Source organism: Schistocerca gregaria, chromosome X, assembly GCF_023897955.1.
Source record: "Schistocerca gregaria isolate iqSchGreg1 chromosome X, iqSchGreg1.2, whole genome shotgun sequence".
NCBI classification, from domain to species: Eukaryota; Metazoa; Arthropoda; class Insecta; order Orthoptera; family Acrididae; genus Schistocerca; species Schistocerca gregaria.
In genome coordinates, this window is record NC_064931.1 from 605,810,727 (window position 1) to 605,831,183 (window position 20,457).

Sequence of the window (20,457 nt, forward strand, 5' to 3'; positions counted from 1 at the left end):
TCATACAAAAATATAAAACATAAATTCTTTTCGCAACCTGAGAAAATGTAAACGCTACATTACTGTATTCACATTTTTTATAAAAATTCACTTCTTTGCAAAATAATAAAGCTAATATAATGATTGAAATGAGGCATTCAAGGACCAGAAACTGAATTTAAGAAAATAATCATGTTTAAAACTGAATTAAATAATTAAAAATAAACGGCACAATCGTTTTCATAAAGATTAAAAAAAATACTGTTCTGATAAGTATTGGACAAGGAAGTTTTAGTTGAGCAGCCTAGAGCCTTAGCATTTATGCTACGAAGTTAGTATGTAACCCCATTTTATATTCAATGTTTTAGTGTCTTTTAACAAACGAGAGTACACCAGAGAGGATGGCTGCACTATGCGAAACCTAGCACTCAGCCCTATATCCAAAAAGTCAATCTCAGTGTTAAATCAATCTTTACTAAATTTGGAAGTAAATTAATTATAATGGTAATATTTTATTATCAGATCAAATACCGGTCATGGTACTTACATTGTTATATTCGCTGCACATACAACATACTTCTTTTTTTAACTTGGTAGCGTATATAAACAAATGAATAAGCTTACCTTATTCTTCAGTGCATCTCCTTTTCCTGTCGGCAGATTTCTCAATCACTAGACGAAATTATAGCCTATTTCACTCTCTTATGAAACAGTATAACACTTCCTACCAGCCCACAGTGACCGGTAAGGAAACAACAACACATAAGAACGCAGGAACCACGACACTATAGCATGTCATACAAAATTAGTCCACCAGAAAGAAAGCAACATTCACTGTAAACGGTTCATATCAGAAGTGCTGGAAAAAAAGTAAATACACTGTAGAAGAAATGACTGATTTAATAGCAGACTTACAAAAAAATAATTACACCTCTCTCCTCCGTCCGAACAGGCCTCGAAAGGCCCAACGGTGCCTACAGACAGCAGTGTCATTCTCTGCCGACAGATGTCCCTGGATGCCGACATGGAGAGGCATGTGGTCAGCATACAGCTCTCCCGGCCGTTGTAACTTTTCGTGATCGGAGCCGCTACTTCCCAGTCAAATAGCTCGTCAGTTGACCTCACAACGGCTGAGTGCACCCCACTTGCCAACAGCGCTCGGCAAACCCGTATGGTCACCCATCAAAGTACTAGGCAAGCCCGACAGCGCTCAACTTTGGTGATCTGATGGGAACAGTTGTTACCACTGCTGCAAGCCGTTGGCACGACAAACACGGTCTTCGTTAATTACTTTCTTATTGATAATCGGTAGAATCCTATTTTAATTGATTGAGTTATTACGACTAGATCGGACAAATTAAAGGGAGTCCCTTGTAAGTTTTGTGATATTGTCAAATTAAGACACACCATGTGTGGTGTGGTTAGCGCTCACTTTTAGAAATGAACTGAAATTGTTACTTTTCGTGGTAGATTTGGACACCACAGCCTTTCCATTGTAAAATGGTAAAATACACTCCATGTCTAACTTGATACGATTTTTTACAGCCATGCGCGGGGCCCCTAATGCGCAGGGGCCGTAGCATTTGGTAACTTTTGCTTCTTGGCTATCCTGGCACTGCACTGATAATAGGAGTCTAAATCTAACGAATATCATAAATAAATCTAGATATAGATATTTGTGGAACATAAACAGGACGTGGACACAAAATACTATGCAGTTAGTCAATACAATATCCAGCGAACTTGTTGCTCAATTTTATGTAAGTGCTCGAAGGCCAAGAAAACAGTTTAGTGCGGGTAAGAGAGCAAGCAGGTTGTAAACGTGCAATAAAGCTTTCATTAGTTTGGGCTACGCCGGTTGCCAATAATACACAAGTGCAATAGAAGGTGCCACTGACAGCAAAATTTCGCATACGTTACAGAATGTGTTGGTGACAGGTGACAGAGAGAGAGAGAGAGAGAGAGAGAGAGAGAGAGAGAGAGAGAGAGAGAAGAAAGATTGAGAATTTAAGGGAAAAATGAGAGGAGTAAAAGGGAGAAATTACAAACATACGCAATGATTGCTGGATAAGATTTCAACTAAGACAAAATCCCCCTTAGATTAACTAACAGCAAAATAAGAGCAACTACGCAATTGTCAACACTGAAAAGATAATATAGCGGTGAAACAAAAACTGAGAAAAGTAGACTAATTCGATTGTGTAAGCGCTGCTACCGGTTGATACAGAGCGTGGAAAGGATGAAAATCGGCAAAGATGGCTTGAAGACGTGGACGAGGGTTATGACATGCACGTTTCAGTAACGCTTATCTCTCAACAAAACTGTACCACAGTTAAAGAAACGAAAGCCATAAGACTGCATAAAGTTATGGAGGAAAAGTTGAGAGACCTAATTCACGAATGTTAATTGCAAGGCCATGGGAACTGCCATAGGTGGTTCATTGTGCAATAGTAGGAGGGGCCCTGGTGGTGATCATAGGTATATGGACCAATAACTATATTTTAAGATATAAAGGAGCAATGTAGTTGCTTCAGAGCTGGCGCAGAGATAAAATCCTTGGTACTGTGGATGATTTTACTGATATCAAAGTAAAAGAAAAAATAGTATAATGAGAGAGTGATTGGATTTAAGAGATAGCAACGACTATGAGAGACATCTTTACAAAAAATTCTAGCATGTAGGAACGGTTACTGATAGTTAATATTTACCTATTTCGAAGAATCATTGACTTTATATTTGGTTTCGAACCATATCCAAAATACCTGAAGGGTATAAAAGATCGAAACAGTAATGTATGTATGTGATTGTGGACAACTTGAGCTATCCACTTAAGGCGTCAATAAAACGGGCCACCCCACAGAATTCTAAGCACATCCATCTGCACGATCTGGCAATACCATAGGATCCGAAGGTGATTGTATGAAGTGTCGTCCCCGTTCAAGCTGTTTTAGTGTTCGTGGTAGTGTCTGGAATAAATGTCGTGCAATGTAGACATCAAGTCCAGTTCGAGTTCGGTCATGCATTTATCTTTTTCAACCACATTTCGGCTCTCTGCTCACGATATCAGTCTGATGGAACCGCAAATTTGCTTCACTTTCTAACCCCCAGAAACAGCAAAACCTTTCGCGAAAAAGCTCTTGGCTCCGTCAATATCAGAACGCTATACGAAAGTGCCCGAAGGCCAAGAAGAACAGTTAGGGTGGGTAAGAGAGCAAGCAGGTTGGAAACACTGGATGTTCACCACAGAATATTCCTTTTCAGAGCAACTGCACAATACCCAGTCTGGAAAGCTGGCAACAAAAACCTGATACAGTAGATATCAGTCTGCGTCCACTGTCATAATTTTTTGAAACATCCGCAGTGGGTTTGGTGGATGCGGGGAGGTAGTGGGCATGAACGATTGTCTGGTAGCCTGTAAAATTTGATCAGCATCTCCAAATTGAAATGATAATTTACTACAAAAGAAATTAAGTTGTTGCCAGAAAGATCCCAGCCTGGGCAATTTTGCTGTAATTAATTGGCATATAATGGTTCCGTGTTATGTCCAGGGTGCTGGGATGCTGATGTTATTTATCCACTTAGAGCAATTCATTCACTGGCAGAAATTAAGTGTGGAATATAATCTGATGTAGTGGTAGTTTGGCATTATGAATCGGCAGTGTATCGATAGTCTCTGCTAATACTAGAACTGTCTGCCCATCTGTACCGTGGCATTATACCTCCATCATTCTCATGTTTAACTGTTGTTTCAGACTCTTTCTGTCTTAAGCATACTGCAAGTTAAAAAGCTCTTCAACATGGGAGTTCTTCGCTTTTATTGACGAAGCATGAGCAGCCGTTATATTATAATCTGTGCCGGTATATGATACTTGTCGTACTTTCAGTATTTACAGACTGAATGACAGTTCTGCTTAAAGATGACTTACTGTGTTCCTTGTTCAACGTTCTTATGACAACTGCATCTCCTTTCACGTTAGCAGAGGGTGCACACATCAGTAGTGTCATTTCCTAATCACACCAGATAAACTGAGCCTGCTTTTTTGGTCGTTCTTGATTTAGAACATTATGTTATTTGTAGTTTACGAAGTACGATTATCTCCATGGAGATTCACGTTTTACAGACTATGCTGTGTTGTTGTGTTTCCATATGTGTTTCTCTCACTTGGGGATAGCGCCAACGACAACTTTCTTAGGAAAAAGTTCTTCTACGTCTGTAACGATCAAAGGACGTGTTATCTACTTATAATGTTTACAGTATAACTGCTGGAGAAACTCCGAAAGTGTGAACCGCATGCGGTGAATTAGCTTTTCAGTTTACAGTATGCTTAAGATGGGAAAACAAAGTAATTGTAACAGTTATGACTTACGGTATTTAGTTTTCAGTCAGTGCATCTGATTACTATTAATAACTATGTTCTAGATCCTAAATCTAGTTACAGAAACGGTAATAAAACTCACTGACATATACTTTTAGTATTCCAGCCCTCGAAAGGTACGTAATTCATACACAAGCTCTTTACCCGCTCGAGGATCACATCGCCTAGTGAAACGAATTCTTCCTGCTGGCGGTGTAACTAAAACTAGGTAACAACATAGAACATGTGTGGCACCTGTGTGACCGGCAACTTGGATAGCAAGACAATACTCTGCTGAATGCAGCTGATGTTTCTTGTCATTATCGTTTAATAATCTGAACGAGATACACTTATCGTTTGACTACAAGTTTTCAGTTGGTCGTATTGAGTCCAGGAATGTAGCTCCATACAGAAACTGCTGCTAATCTCATCTTGTCGTCTTTCAGTTTCGAATATCTCCATGGATATTCACGTTTTACAGACTATGCTGTGTAGCGACCACTGGGACAATATGGGAAACACGAATGCAGCAGCCTTCACTAGCTCTGAGGTAATGAGGTCCGGCTCTAAAGCAAATGCTGTGTTTGGTCCCAGCTGAAATTTCGATGAAGCCCAGATTTTTATATGTTCTGTGACAGAGCTTCCATCAGCCAGATCTAAAATCAATAAGTAAACCTTAAGAAAACTCCTGCATCATAAATCCTCTCCCTACTTCCAGTAATCCAAATTTTAAGGGCAAAAATCTTATGAAAAATCCAAATATCAAAAAATAATTAATTTAGAGTAATGAAATTTCTAGGTTACATATTTAAGTGATCAGAATTGGAAGATCAAAGGTTAATGTAACCCCGAGATAAGTCACTGCAAATGTAAAATGCCTAGTACATTAATAACCACCAGAATGATGAACGCAGTCATGGAAACGTGTATGCACTTCGTTGCACAGGTGCCTGATGACAGTTTGTGGGATGGAGTTCCATGCCTATTGCACTTGGTCGCTCAATACCGGGAAGGTTATTGCCGTTTGTGGATGACGCTGGAGTTGTCCGATGAAGTCTCATATGTGCTCGATTGGATACAGATCTGGTGATTAGGGCAAAGCAACATCTCGACTCTCCGTAGAGCATGTTGTGTTACAACAGCGATATGTGGGCGAGCGTTATCCTGTTGGAACTCCCACCACTCCATCTTGAAATGCTGTTCATGAATGGCAGCACAACAGGTCGAATCACCAGACTGACAGATAGTTTTGAAGTCTGGGTGCTTGGGATAACCCGGGAATGTTCCTGCTGTCATATGAAATCGCACCCCAGACCAGAACTCCAGGTGTGGGTCCTGTGTGAACTAACAGATTGCAAAGAGTTCGTAGTGTCACTGTGGTGCTAGCTGCTGGTCAGATTGCTGCTACAGATGCAGTACGCTGCGCCAGAACCATAAGCCAAACCCATAGTCTTCCCTCTCGGTAGGGTCACTTGGTCGTCCGGAGCTTTGTCTTCGTACATACTCGTGGCGACCGCTGCCAGCAATTATGTACAGTGGCTACATTCCCGCTAAGTCTTTCTGCAATATCGCAGAACGAACATCTAACTTCTCATAGTCTTGTTATACGACCTCGTTCAAACTCACTGAAGTGCTGACAATGGTGTGTTTGTCGCCTTAAAGGCATTCTTCATTAACGTCAACTCACCACTTCCAATCTCAAACATAACTATCGCTCACGACCAATACGGCGTGTTTTAAAGCAAACCTGATTTGTATCGTCATATTGGCGCTAATAGCACCACTCTTAAGTTTATATCGTACAACTCCTTCGTGGTGTTGCGATTTCTTTTACCATTAAGAATATACGCATTAAAAGAAAGTAGATAAATTTCAATTTATGCTGTGATTTGATGTTTATTTAATTTTTTTAACATGAAAGAAACAGCTTGGCTTTGAAGAGATGAACATTCCGTGAACTCATTTGCCTTCCCAGCGTCGTCTGCTTTCTAAATGGTCTAAATTTAGTACTTAATTCGAGGGATTCCCATTCGACAGTTAAATATCACGGAAGTGACACTTTTTATGAGAAAAATAGATACGCTTTGAACTTCAGTTACATCCCAAGCAGCTCCTGTTCGCGAAATATTTAATTTTTCCCTTGTTATTTGAATATGAAAATTCGGAAAAATCTAGTGTCTTTTTTCCCTTCACATAACTAATTTTTTTTAATTACTCCGATTGCTTCCAAAGTATCAAACTGTTTCTTGCAGATCTAGATCTCATGCTGGTCAGTATTGTCAGTTTTTGTCGATTTACCATTCTTCGTTTGGTTATGAAAATTCAGACAAGAATCGATTGTGTAATATCTAGGAAGTCTTATTTTCGCCTCCCTCAAACATTCGACCACGAAAGGGAAAGTACGTACATTGGTACGTTTCTCTATGTCTGAGAAACCAACAGAGCTAACCGCCGCTGCAACCAAGAACTGTCCGTCAGTGTGACAACTAGACCACTAATTGGCACTAATTGGCTATTAAGAAAAATGAAACATAGTTTGTTATTGTAAGATTTTAGTGGGGACAGCTTTTCTGAAAAGTAAAATGTTTCTGGAGCTGGATTACGTCTCCGATCTCTCTAAGATTTAATCTGTCTTCGAAACACTCGCTAATTCGTGTACACATCATGTAACGATCTTATCCTTGTGCTACTTTTGCTCTTGGATGGGACTCTGAAGAGAGAAATAATTCCAAAATCCCCCACTTTATGATCAATAAAGTGATTCTCCACCTGTTGTACGACATTTATGCGACATAGTCAGCATAACGGCAGACCTACGCATAGTAAACATAGACTCCTCTATTATAATTAATGAGTTAGTGAAAATAGCTCTATATGAGCTGTGGGGATTAAAATCATTTCGTACCAAACCAGCTTTGTGCCTCCCCCTCCTCAACCCCCCCTCTCCGTCAGTAGAACTCAGCTGCATAAAAAAACAAGTGAACCAAAGTTGTTTTTTTTGTTATTTTGGAACTGTTATTCGGCAAATGTTGTCAAAACTTAACAGCCATTCCGATTTCGTGGACGGAATAACAGTCCCGTCTTAGGCTGCACAAACTAATGACATATTTACGCTACGCATCCTTCATATAAGGCATTAAATGACAGAACCATTTCTTTCTTCACATTCTCTGTAAGTCAACTATAAATATGAATGGAATTCAGGAAGACAACGAGGTGCTAGGGTTCCTTATCGTAAACCAAAGCAGAGACATATGGCAATACATATGCCTTATATTTTCAGAAAATAAGTATCTTTCATTACATGCAAAATTATGCTTTCAACAATTCACAAATGAGGAAACGTAGCGTTGATACAGTATTACCAATAGGAGTCTTTATCATTCTTTTATACCATAGCTACTGCAGACTCCAACATTTATACAATACTAGTGACTGGCGAGGATTCACAGTATCTGTGGCTGAATGATTTGTTTATAGTATGTAATGATGTACGCAAACCTTCCTCGTGAATAATTCTGTCTATTAATGAAATCAGTATCAAAATCCGTACAGTGGCTCCTCAGAGTAACCTTCACATACAGACATAAAAAGTGTGTCAGCTGACTTTAATTTCTAATATGTATAGATACAAACAATCCTTATACATTCTGGTCAGCCTTTCTGCTCACTGAATTTGCAGCCTTTGTTACTTTTTCCCGCCATGTACCGCATCCACTGCAGCTGACCTGCTTGGAGCTCCCGTCATTTTAACGAGATGTCACTCCAAACGTCAAATAAATATGGTTCAAATGGCTCTGAGCACTATGGTACTTAGCTACTGAGGTCATCAGTCCCCTAGAACTTAGAACTACTTAAACCTAACCAACCTAAGGACATCACACACATCCATGCCCGAGGCAGGATTCGAACCTGCGACGGTAGCGGTCGCGCGGTTCCAGACCGTAGCGCGCAGAACCGCTCGGCCACTCCAGCCGGCCAAAATAAATATGAAACAGATAAAAATACACTGAGGTGGCAGAAGTCTGGGATACCTCCTAATATCGTGCCAGGCCTCCTTTTTTCCGGCGTAATGCAGAAAATTTACGTGACAGGTACTCAACAAGTCGTTGGTAGTCCCCTGCCAGAAATATTGAGCCATATTGCTTCTATAGCCGCCCATAAATGCGTAAGTGTTCCCGGTGTAGGATTTGTGCACGAACTGACTTCTCGATTATGTCCCACAAATGTTCGGCAGATGGCTTGGCATCACCTATAGCCTTGCAGATGCTAGACTCAGTACACCATTCTGGGGTACGACTTGTGACTGGTGCCTTTTAGAGCAGATCTGAGATCAGCCTACTCACAGAAGCTGTGATCTTCCACTACTTATTAGGTGCCAACAACTGCTGTTCAACTATGCAATACACCTTTGCTGCTTACTTAAGTATACTTTTTCCTACCAGAGAGATCCACTTCCCACAACAGAGGCTTAGGTCTAGAGACACAGTGGCAGTTCACAAGCTGTGTCTTTGCTCTGAACTCCAACTTACCCCACCCCATTGTTGCCTCTTGTCAGGGAGCAATGGCATATGCCCCCATGTATCCTGTCATCGGATCTGTCTCGATCAATCCTTCAGACTGAATGACTCTATTGAGCCCATGGTTTTTCACTGCTTGTTTCTGGCTGCCCTTCATTCATTTCCAGACTTGTATGTGGAATGTACAGATGGGTCTATGGTTGACAGACGAACCAGTTTGCCTACGCATATGTAAAGTGCAGTGTTGGCCACTGCTCGAGTTCTCAGTCGCGTTCCTTCCTGCACCGGCGAGGCGTTCTTAATCGGCAGTGACTCCTTAAGTAGTCTTCAGAATGTCGACCAGCACAGTTCTCGACACTCATTGGTCGTGACTACCTAGATTTCCTTTCTCACGTCCATCTGCTTAGATGGCCGATCATCTTTGGCTGGGCCAGAGGTCATATTGGGATCCCCTGAAACTGAAATACCGTCCGGTTGGCAAAGTTGGCTACCAGGATGCCGACTTTAGAGATGTGGTTACCGGAATCAGACCTTCAGCTGATTCTGGGCCATGAATTGTTGGAGGCTTGGAAAATGGGTTGGTGTGCCCTGGCTTCCCCAAACAAACTGTGAGCAACGAAGGGGAGTACAACCGTGTGGTGGTCTTCCCTTCATGCTTCTCGCAGGGAATCTACTGATCTCTATCAGCTACGCATCGGACACACTTGGCTGACCCATGACCACATCCAACAGCATGAGTAGTGAGTATGCACCTGACCATTGGTGTGATGCCTGTCTGATGGTGCCCCACACCCTGCTTGACTGATCTGATTTGGCCAACTTATGACGAAACGGTGAACTTCCTGACACGCTGCCTCTGGCGCTAGCTGGTTTTATCCATGACAATGGTTTCTACTCTTCTTTTTGAGGTAGGCCCAGATTGGCCTCGTTGGCTGCTTGAATGATTGGAAGGGTGCCCCGTCCCCTATCCTGAGCCAGTGGGCTCATTGCTGCCCTTGGTCAATGATCTGGCCTAGCTCCTTTCCTTCCCACTTTCTTAATTCTTCTTATTCTTTTACATCTGTAGTTGATTTACTGTCTCGTCGTCGTTGTTCTCTTTCCTGCCATTTTATCAACATGCCTTTATCGCTAGTTCTTCTTGTGGTAATGAAGGGTGACAACACATCTGTCGGAAGCAGAGGGTGCGTCTCCCATCGCGTAACATGTCCCAGGGGCCTCCAGTTGCTTCCTGACCTACCTTCACCCTCTAACCACTCTCTCATTTCTGCTCGCATTTCCTTCTGTGTCTCTTCTTTATGAGTACTGTTTCTTGATTGGTAGGTATGAGGGATTGATGGCCTCGTAGTTTTGTTCCCTTTAACCCCCTTCACTCCAAAAGTGGAAAAACCTTTTACCACTCGATCCTTTGTCAGTGAAGGAGAGAAAGCAAACGGCGACACTCAAATGCCCTATTAGCTTCTCTCCTGTCTGTCCCATAACTTATTTTCCCAGTTGTGTACAAGGCAACTCAAATCGAACAAAGCGATTACAAAGGGCTACAACTATTTAATGTATAGCGATATATCGAAAAGAATTGTAGAGAATCCTACACAAAGTCCATTTCTTACATACTTCATAGATGAACACTTTCCTTGTTCATAAGGATAACATTTACATCTACATCTTCATCTACATATACATTTCGCAGGTCTCCGCATGGTGGTTGGCGCAAGGTACTCTGTACCGCTACTAGTCATTTCCTTTCCTGTTCCACTCGCAAACAGAGCGAGGGAAAAATGACTGTCTATCTGCCTCTATACGAGCGCTAATCTCTCTAATCTAATCTTCGTGGTCGTTACGCGAAATATATGTTCGCGGCAGTAGAATAGTTCTGCAGTCAGCCTCAAGTGAACGTCGTCTTTCTTCCAGTAATTCTGCGTGTTGTTCGAACCTACCGGTAAGTAATCTGGCAGCCCGCCTCTGAATTGCTTTGATGTGTTCCTTTAATCCGACCTGGTGCTGATGCCAAACACTCCAGCAGTATTCAAGAATAGGTCACACTAGTGTCCTGTAAGCGGTCTCCTTTACAGATGAATCACACTTCCCTGAAATTCTCGCAGTAAACCGAAGTCGACCATTCTTCTTCCCCACCATAATCCTTACATGCTCATTCCATTTCATGTTGCTTTGCAGATTACGCTAGATATTTAATCGACGTGACTGTGTCAAGCAGCACACTACTAATGCTGTACTAGAATACTATGGGTTTGTTTTCCTACTCACTGTACCCTCCTACAGTCACTCAACAACGACACCTTTCCATACACTGCAGCAACACCAGGAAATAGCAAAAGACTGCTGCTTACCCTGTCCACGAGACATTATTTATGTATATGGAAAATAACAGCTCTCCTTTTTCTTGGGACACACCTGACGATGCTCTTGTCTCTGAGGGGCACTCGCAGAGGATGACAACATACTGGGTTCTGTTACTTGAGAAGTCATCGAGCTACCCACATATCTGAGAACCTATACCGTATCCTTGCATCTTCGCTAACAGTCGACAGTGTGGCACCGTTTCAAATGCTTTGCGGAAGTCTGGGAATATGGAATCCGCCAGTTGCCCTCCACCCATAGGTCGCAGGGTATCATGAGACAAAAGCGCATACTGAATTTCCCACGAACGATGATTTCTAAAATCATGCTAATTCTGGACAGAAGATTTTCGATCTCAAATAAATTTATTATATTCGAACTAAGACTATATTAAAGGATTCAGCAGGAAACCGCTGTTAACGATATTGGTGTGTAATTTGAGAGTCCGTCCTTTTCCCTTCTTATATACAGAAGTGATATGTGCTTTTTCTCAGTAGTTTGGGAGTTTGCGCTGGGCGAGAGATTCGCAATAAACACAAGCTAAGTAAGGGCCAAATGCTTTAGAGTACTCTTTCTAAAAGAGAGCTGGGATTCCGTCGGGACCTGGCGACTTACTTGCTTTCAACTCTTTCAGTTGTTTTTCTACACCAGTGATGCGTGTTGCTATGTCGCTCATACGGGAATCTGTCCAATGGTCAGATGACGATATGTCTGTACGACTCTCACGCGTGAACAATTTATTAAAAGTGAAATATAAAATTTAGGGTTTATTTTTGCTATTTTCGACTACCACACCAGACTGATCAACGGGAGATTGGATAGAAGCTTTCGACCCATTTAGTGATTCTACGTTGGACCAGAATTTTCTCGGTTTCTCGGCAAGAACCTATGCTAAGGTATAACGGTGGTAGTCGTTGTGAGCTTTGCACATCGATCTTTATACAGATGCACGAATTTCTGTTAACTTTTGCCTGTCGTTATTTGTGCATTCTCTTTCGGATCGAAAGTGCAACAGCTTTTGCTTCCTCTTCATTTTTCGAATTTCGTTGTTAATCCACGATGGGTCTTTAGCGTCCTTAATCTACTTACTTGGCACATAGTTCTCCAGAGTATGATTAATAATCTGCTTAAACTTTGCCCACAGCTCCTCTAAGCACAACGTATTGGAACTGGGTGATGTCAAATCATTGCCTAGGTGGGATGCTAACAACTGCTCATTCCAGCAGAAATACGTGCCTGACCATCTTGATTCATGTATTAACTTTCATAACCTAATTCGCCATGACATCTTGGTTACTAAACTCAGTCTCTATAATGACGCTATCGACTAGGTGCGGCCTTTTTGTAGCTGCCAGGTCTTAGATATTTCCATTGTATGTAGAGTGCCTAACTAGCTGCTCAAGATAGTTTTCTGACAACTTGTTGCCGGCCACTGTGGCCGAGCGGTTCTAGGCGCTTCTGTCGAGAACCGAGCTGTTGCTGCGGTCGCAGGTTCGACTCCTGCCTCGGGCATGGATGTGTATGATGTCCTTAGGTTGGTTAGGTTTAAGTAGTTCTAAGGTCTAGGGGACTGATGACCTCAGATGTTAAGTCCCATATTGCTTAAAGCCATTTGAACCATTTTTTTGAAAACTTGTTCAAAAGAACTTCGCAAGACTGTTTTGCCTGTAACCCAGTCTATACTCGGTAGGTTAAAGTCGCCTCCAACTGATATTGCATAGTTTGAGTATTTCCGCGCTACTGACCGTAGACTCTTTCAACGACTCTAAAACCGTCACAGCGAAACCGGGTGGCCGATAAAAACATCCGACATCTCAGTTCACGCAATATGTTCTAATGCATTTTTACGTGAGAGCATTAAACTTGCATATTTTGAGTTTAAGAACTGCTTACGGCAAAGGATGCCAACACACAAGACCTACCACACAACACCATTAAAAGAAATCCATTGATGGCAAGACCGAAGTGGTAGGTGGCACGAGCAGAGCACAGAGTCGTCATTTCCAGTACGATCCATCCAGCGTTGGGGAAGGTGTTGATTTAACAGTGTGCAAACCTCCGTACCCCATCGTCGGTGTGTTCCATTTCACTGAAAGATGTAATCCGTAGAACACGTATCAAGCTGTATCCTCAGGCATTACTCAAGTATGCACAGGCAAATGTTCGTAGAAACAGTAAGTTCTTTGAGGAGAAATGGATCGTACAATTTTTGTGCTGACTTAGCACTAAAAGCATTTTCGATTAGGCTTGCTGATATCCACTCGCACGGAAAGACTTTTCTCCTGTGCCTCATATTCGGATGTTGTGCAGTTAACCAGGTCATACCTAGCCAGTTCTTCCGTCTAAATGAAAAAAAGGAGGAATGACGAAAAGCATTTCTACCATAGGAGCCGCATCGTCCAATTATTTCCCTAAGTGATTGTTCTTCCTAACGATAACAATGGGGACTGTTTCCGAAAGACAAACATCTTATAAAGTTATAACGAATTTCACGGCTTGTAAAACAAAAGTATTTATTTGCAAAAAAAGAAAAAAAGGAAGATAGAGCGCAACGTCCTGTCGACGATGAAGTTATTAGGGATGGGGCCCGTACTGGAATTGAGCAAGGATGAGGGAGAACATCGATTGTATACTTTTCCATTGAACCACCCCAGTCTTCACATTAATGTATTTAGGGAATCTGCTGAAAAGCTAAATGATGATGGACAGACGAGTCATTCCAAACACGTGTCCATTATTTTAAACATTGTGCCATCTTACAGTGCTTACATCGGATGCCGCGAAAAACTTTATACATGTGTCTCTGTTTCTGACACAAGTATATCAGAATTATTTTGAGAAACTTCTCCTCATTTCTGGACTTTAATTCCCACTAGCAGATTACCAACATTTCCTAACCTTTGACACCATGTCACTCTGTGCACAATCATCTGGAGCGACTGACCAACTCTTCTGAAAGCCACAGCCTTCATCGTCCTTGCAGACCAGGCAATTATTAAGTAAACATGTTTAATAACCGTAATTCTACCTTGAACAACACAGATTTGTTCTTTTGTATTCATACATATTTCGTTGAAGTATCACAATCATTACTAGGTTCATTTTATACCGCCTAAGAAAAATAAGTGAAGCACCCAGAAAGAGAGAAGGAAATGTCTGATAGGATACGTGATTTTATTTCAGGGATTGAAAAATCGAATCAGATTTACAAATAACTTGACAGTTTGAGTCGACTTATCAGTATGAAGTTATAGCTCCCATGGCATGGATGCATGCAGTGGCTTGTTTGGGAAGGGTGTCATAAAGCTGCTGTATCCTCTTCTGAGACAAGCTGGCCCACAACTGTTATCCTGGATACGTTCACTGGAACGTAGTTGACTTTTGAGCTGGTCAGAATCATGTTCCATCGGGGGCGGATCAGGGAATTTTTCTGGCCACTGCACTTCAACAACAACACGCAGGCAGTTCATACAGATAGGTGTCACGTGTGGACGAGCATTTGCCTGTTGAAAAATGGCACCACGATATTGTCGCATGAGGGGTAACACACGAGAACGCACGATGTCTGTGACGTACCATTGTCCCGTCCGAATTCCCTCAATTACTGCCAGCTGGAACTGAAGTTATACCTGATGGCTCCCCAGACCAAGACGTCAGGATTACCAGAGCTGTGCCTCTCTAAAACATTGGAAGAAAGCGACCTCTCTCCACGTCGCCTTCATGTTCCCGGATAGTGGTCATTCGAAGCGGTGCATAACAATGATTCATCGCTGAACACAATACGACGTCATTGAACAGCAGTCTGTGCTTCCCAGTCACGGAATCATTCCTAAATCAGCTGTTTGTGTTGTGATGTTAACAGTAGACTTCTCCTGGCACTGAAGTTGGCGAGTCCGGCTGTTGCTAGTCTCCAACCAATGGTAGAGGGTGTCATAGAATGATGCAGGAAGTCCACAATTTATTCTCAGATAGCAGGAGCAGATGTTGCAGTATAACGATGTGTTTGGTGCATAACATGGCAATCCTCTCTCGTGCTGCTCAGACGTGGTTCACTGATGCCCTGGCGATTATGCCTACCCTCACGTTCCTATACAATCGAGCATTGAGCTATATCCGAATACTCCACAAATCTGGATAATGCACCATCAATCAGCTGGTCAAACAAAGACCCACGATGAAGCCCTTTTCAAATTTACATACGTACGCCCCATCTCCATGTTCTTCAGAGTGATCCAATGTCTGACGCTGTACATAGCTGGCAATTATGTGTTCTTTTATGAAGTTAAATTGACATCCGCCCTTGTCTTCTGGGTCCTTCACTTTTTTTTCAGGCAGTGTATTTTCAATTGAGTAACAGAAAAAAATTGCATGTCCAGATACACAGTTCTGGTATTAAGCTCACTGTACTCATAATATTTCAACAAAATATTTATCTTAATAAAGCACATACTGATACTTGTGTAGCTCCTCCACCTGTCTCCGTCCATCCTTCCTCCTGCTTCCACTCTCTATTCATCTCTTCCTCCTCCTTCTCCCCCTGCCCCTCCTCTCTCTCCATCTTCACCTCCCCCTATCTCTTTCAATCTCCCCATCCCTCTTCACTGTATAGCTATCTTCTTTTCCCCCCTCTCACTATCCATCTCCTTCTCCTCCTCCTCATCTCTATGTCCATCTCATCCTCCCCCTCTCTCTGTCCAATTCCCCCACCCTCCTCTCTGCCTGACTAGTTCCTCCTCCTCCCCCCATCTCCCTCTCCCTCTCGCTCTGGCTCTCTCTCTCTCTCTCTCTCTCTCTCTGTGTGTGTGTGTGTGTGTGTGTGTCCATTTCCTACTCCCATCTCTATTTGTCCCTCCCCTCCTTTCTTTTCTCACTAATCTTTTCCTCCTTCTGCTTAACCACGTACATTTGCACACATACCCTGTGGAGCACAATAGGGGAAATCTGGGTGAAGTGGCCACACTAAGGAAAATTTTGTTTCTCTCTGACCTTATGCCATGCATAAGTTTACGAAATATAACCAAATTCTGTATCTATAAAGCAATTGTATTATTATTAAAATCCTCCTTTTGCACTAGAAAAGTGAACTTAAGTGAAAGTCTGCAAAATGGCCACTTTGCCTGGTAGGTTGGGCAAAGTGGTCAGGAATAGAGAAGACTCAGATGAAGATTTTGGGATACTGTAAATATCAAAAGATTGTGTAATGAAGAATATACACAGTTACAGAATACAATATACTGAAATCTGTGAAAAACTGTTTTAATATACCAAGAACTTACGAAATTATGAAAAATGTTAACAAATTTTCGGTTTCAGAATGACACAGTAGCTCATTTCATATGTTCAAAGTAAAATTAGGTTCAAAAGTCAAGTAGTACTACAATATCCACACATAAACATGTCATCATCCTTGTCACAAGCAGCGCAGTCTTCACGAGTTCACTGCGCGCAGTTCGCTCATTTAATCCAATTTTAAAAAAAGTTTCGATACAATACATTCAGTGTTATTGGCTACACTGTATTCTCAAAAAAGCGGGTTTTTGTACTTCACTGGATCCTTTCCTTGTTGCGTCCTTGCTTTCTTATATTTCATTTTACCATATTTGTTCCTTTTAGTCTTTTCTTCGATTTCTGTTGGCTTCCGTCTTCTGTCATTGATCTGCTTATCTCTCTTCAACATATGTTCGAACTATTCAGTATTGTATGGGTACGACATTATTATTGTCGCCTTCCCCTTTCCATGACTTTTCTTCTTTTTTGATGTTGGCCTAATTTTAATTTTGGCAAAGTTATTATGTCTCTTGGACTTATTACAAAACATAATGGCTGTGTCGCTATTTCATTTACATCAGTGGCGAATGGGCCAACATTACTGTCATTGCCACTCACTTCTCCTTTATGCATAATCCATTTTCATCACCTGCACATACGTGAAATTGTATGCACCGGTTTCATGAACGTTGTAGATTCTATGAGCTAGGTGAAAGGGTTTCTCTTGCATTTATTCAAGAATGCTGAAAATCGTTTGCATATTAGCTTTTATTAAAGCCATGTGCTCTGGCCATTGAAGTGGAATCTGGTTATCAAAGGCTTATGTTTGGATGTTTCTTCCTAAACTGTATCACTTAATTCTTGCCAACTAAATTTTTCTCCGCGTCGAATGTGTGTTATAGATTGCTCCGCTCAGCAAGCTGAAATGTCACGTGGCGTAAATCAGTTACTTATATAGCTTTACATCTTCGTTCCATATCAAAGTTATGGTTAAGGAGTTCTTCCTCTCGCTCTTGTTTGAATGCACTTTAGGTGTTCCCATGTAGCTTCTTGTCTTCAGTGGCATCACGTTTCTTTCTCCCTTTTTAAGAACTCCGCCACGGAATATTTTGGCTGCTTTAGCAAACATTACCCTTTCTTTCCTAACAGCATACAGTGCTGATTGCATAACTTGGAAATCCCATGATTTCTATAGTGTTTTTTTTAAATAACTTTGTGACACCTTAACATACACCTTGAATAAGAGAACATAGCTTTTTACCAAGTTGTTAATATACAAATGCCTTAGTAAACTAGTTTTATGGAATACTCTTTTTCTACTATCAGTTCCGTTGTGTTGAAACAAGATAAATACATTACGAACTATATTTTCGGACAAAGTGCCCACAATTTCCGAATGATGCCATTGCGCTAAATGTTGTCTAAATACGAAATTACCTAACTCAGGTAATTCATAAACAAATGGTTGCGAACGCTAAAATACAACTTTTATCAGAATTGTAGCAGTTAACCGTCACAATACATGTATTTTTTAATACTTGCAAATGAATGGCATTTACCTCACATCACACTCAGAGGAAACAGAAAATATTTCACTGCAAACGAATAATCCCTTGAAAAACCAAAGAAGTCTCTTTGACTACACTGCCATAAAAAAATGCATCATCATGAATTTATTGACAAATGATGTGACAAGTAGGTCATCATTGTAGGAGGACATGATAACAAATCCAGACCTAATGAAACACACATTTCACAGGAAATGGTGCCCAAATAGTCGCATAATTACACAGTGTACTCTCCTCTTGCGACAACGTAGGCGTGTGCTTTCGCATGCAAACGATTATGAAGGTGCAGAACAGCATCCTGCGATAGATTGTTCTAAGCATCTTGCGCCTTTGTCTGCAGTTCTACAAAGGTTCTTGTAGGCCCTTTAGAACGAGTAAGTTCCCGCACATGTACTATACAGATTCAACCGCGCGAAAGATCTGGTGATCTATCTGCCCAGAGCAGTTATTGTGTACTACAAAAAGCACGTTGCGTCACTACAGCAGTATGTGGACGAACATTGTCCTGCTGAAAAAGCACATCAGCTTCCTGTCGAGCAAATAACAGTATCAAAGGGTAATAGTCTGTGCAATGTAGAAACAGCCGGTTACTTTACCCTGCAGAAACACAAAATGTGAACCCCCTCCCCCACTCCCGCCATGAAGCCTGGAAGGGGACCTATTTGTTGTGGGCAAATGCGCTCGGGAATAGACAACTCGCCAGGTCCACACCATACATGTGTCACTTACAGACACAACCTACTCTCGTCACTGAAGACAACAGAGCATCATTCCACTCGCAGTCAGTTCTTTCACGACATCGAAGCAGTCACTATTGATGTTGTCGTGGTGTCAGTGGTAGACTGAACAGAGGCAGACGTGTCCCTAATCCTGTTGCAAGCTGACGGTTCCCAATAGTCCCTGATGACACAGAAAGTGCAATATGTGCCCAGAGTTCTTCCCTACGTGGGTCTGTACTACGTGGACGTTCTGATCCTGTTTTCAGATGTGGGAATGTTCGACAGACCATTCTTGAAAGTAGCGACACACCGCTGATACATAATACCAAGCATCTGTAGTAGTTCGCCAATACATCCATCCAGCAAAAATGGCTCTGAGCACTATGGGACTTAACTGCTGAGGTCATTAGTCCTGACTAATGTAAGGACATCACACACATCCATGGCCGAGGCAGGATTCGAACCTGCGACCGTAGCTGTCGCACCGTTCCAGACTGTAGCGCCTAAAACCGTTCAGCCACTCCGGCCACCCAAGTCCATCCAGCACCTCTCAGGTCTACAATACGACCACATTCAAATGACTGAAGTGTTTAATGGGAATATGTACCCATCGATAGGGTATAGTTGTGCCCTACAATGAGTGTTGCAAGCACTGTTCACTTCTAAACCCAGTACATTTACGGTTTGCGGATTCAAAACAGAGGGTTTACAGACAGGACTTCTGAGCACCATCTGATCGCTGATGACTGTGACACATAAATCAGCAACACTACCACCACTCAGTATACACATATTACACCTTGGTGCCACTGAACACAGTTCTTAAGGGTGTCGCATTTTCTCCTGGCAGTATAGTTTTAAATGTTCTCCATACACTGCAGTAGCTATAAGAGAATAAAACACATTGGCGACTTTACCCGCCCTGTCCACTAGAGCTATCCTTACCCTTCTATCAACATAACATATTTGTCGTGCAGGGTACCCTAGATATCAGGGGTTACCAACCGTTTCCACTCTCACCTTGACCCCAATGAGCGCTAGGCGATTCTTAACAGTGCAGTGCTTCTTCCCAGGTATAAGTTGTGTGTGTACCAAGCTTGATTTAAATCGATGCAGCAGTTTATGGGATACACACACACACACACACACACACACACACACACACACACACACACACACACAACCAAACACAGTACATACTGCAGTTTTTATACACGTATGTGATTTAAGCCTAAAAATTTAGCACAGTATAAAAAATTATACTGACACTCCAACAATACCTGTGTGAGTTGAAGAGAACAAAATTTTGTTTGTTCAAAGCAGAATCCTATTTCCTAAACACACTCATTTGAAGGTGAACATGTACCAAAAGTTAGCTTTAAGCTCAAAATGAATATTAATAATGTGCTCCCATACTTCCACACTCACACATATAAGCACAAAGAAAGAACACAAATGATACATTCATGTATGGTAATAATAATAATTATTATTATTATTGTCATCATCCATCGTCTTCATCATGATTAATATATTGTTAGTGGTAGTAATAGTATTAGCAGTAGTAGTAGTAATAGAAGTAGTAGTGGTGGTGGTGCTGGTGGTAGTGATGGTGGTGGTGGTGGTGGCAGTAGTAGTAGTAATAGTTTTAGTTATATATGTAGTATAAGTATTAGTATTAGTCCACCATCGT

General features: G+C 41.7%; 1 protein-coding gene across 2 annotated transcripts in view; it reads left to right on the forward strand.

Moving 5' to 3' along the window:
• Positions 1-20,457, forward strand: part of LOC126298437 (potassium voltage-gated channel protein Shal) — a 996,410-nt gene that overhangs the window by 968,386 nt on the left and 7,567 nt on the right. The gene's annotated exons all lie outside the window — the stretch shown is intronic.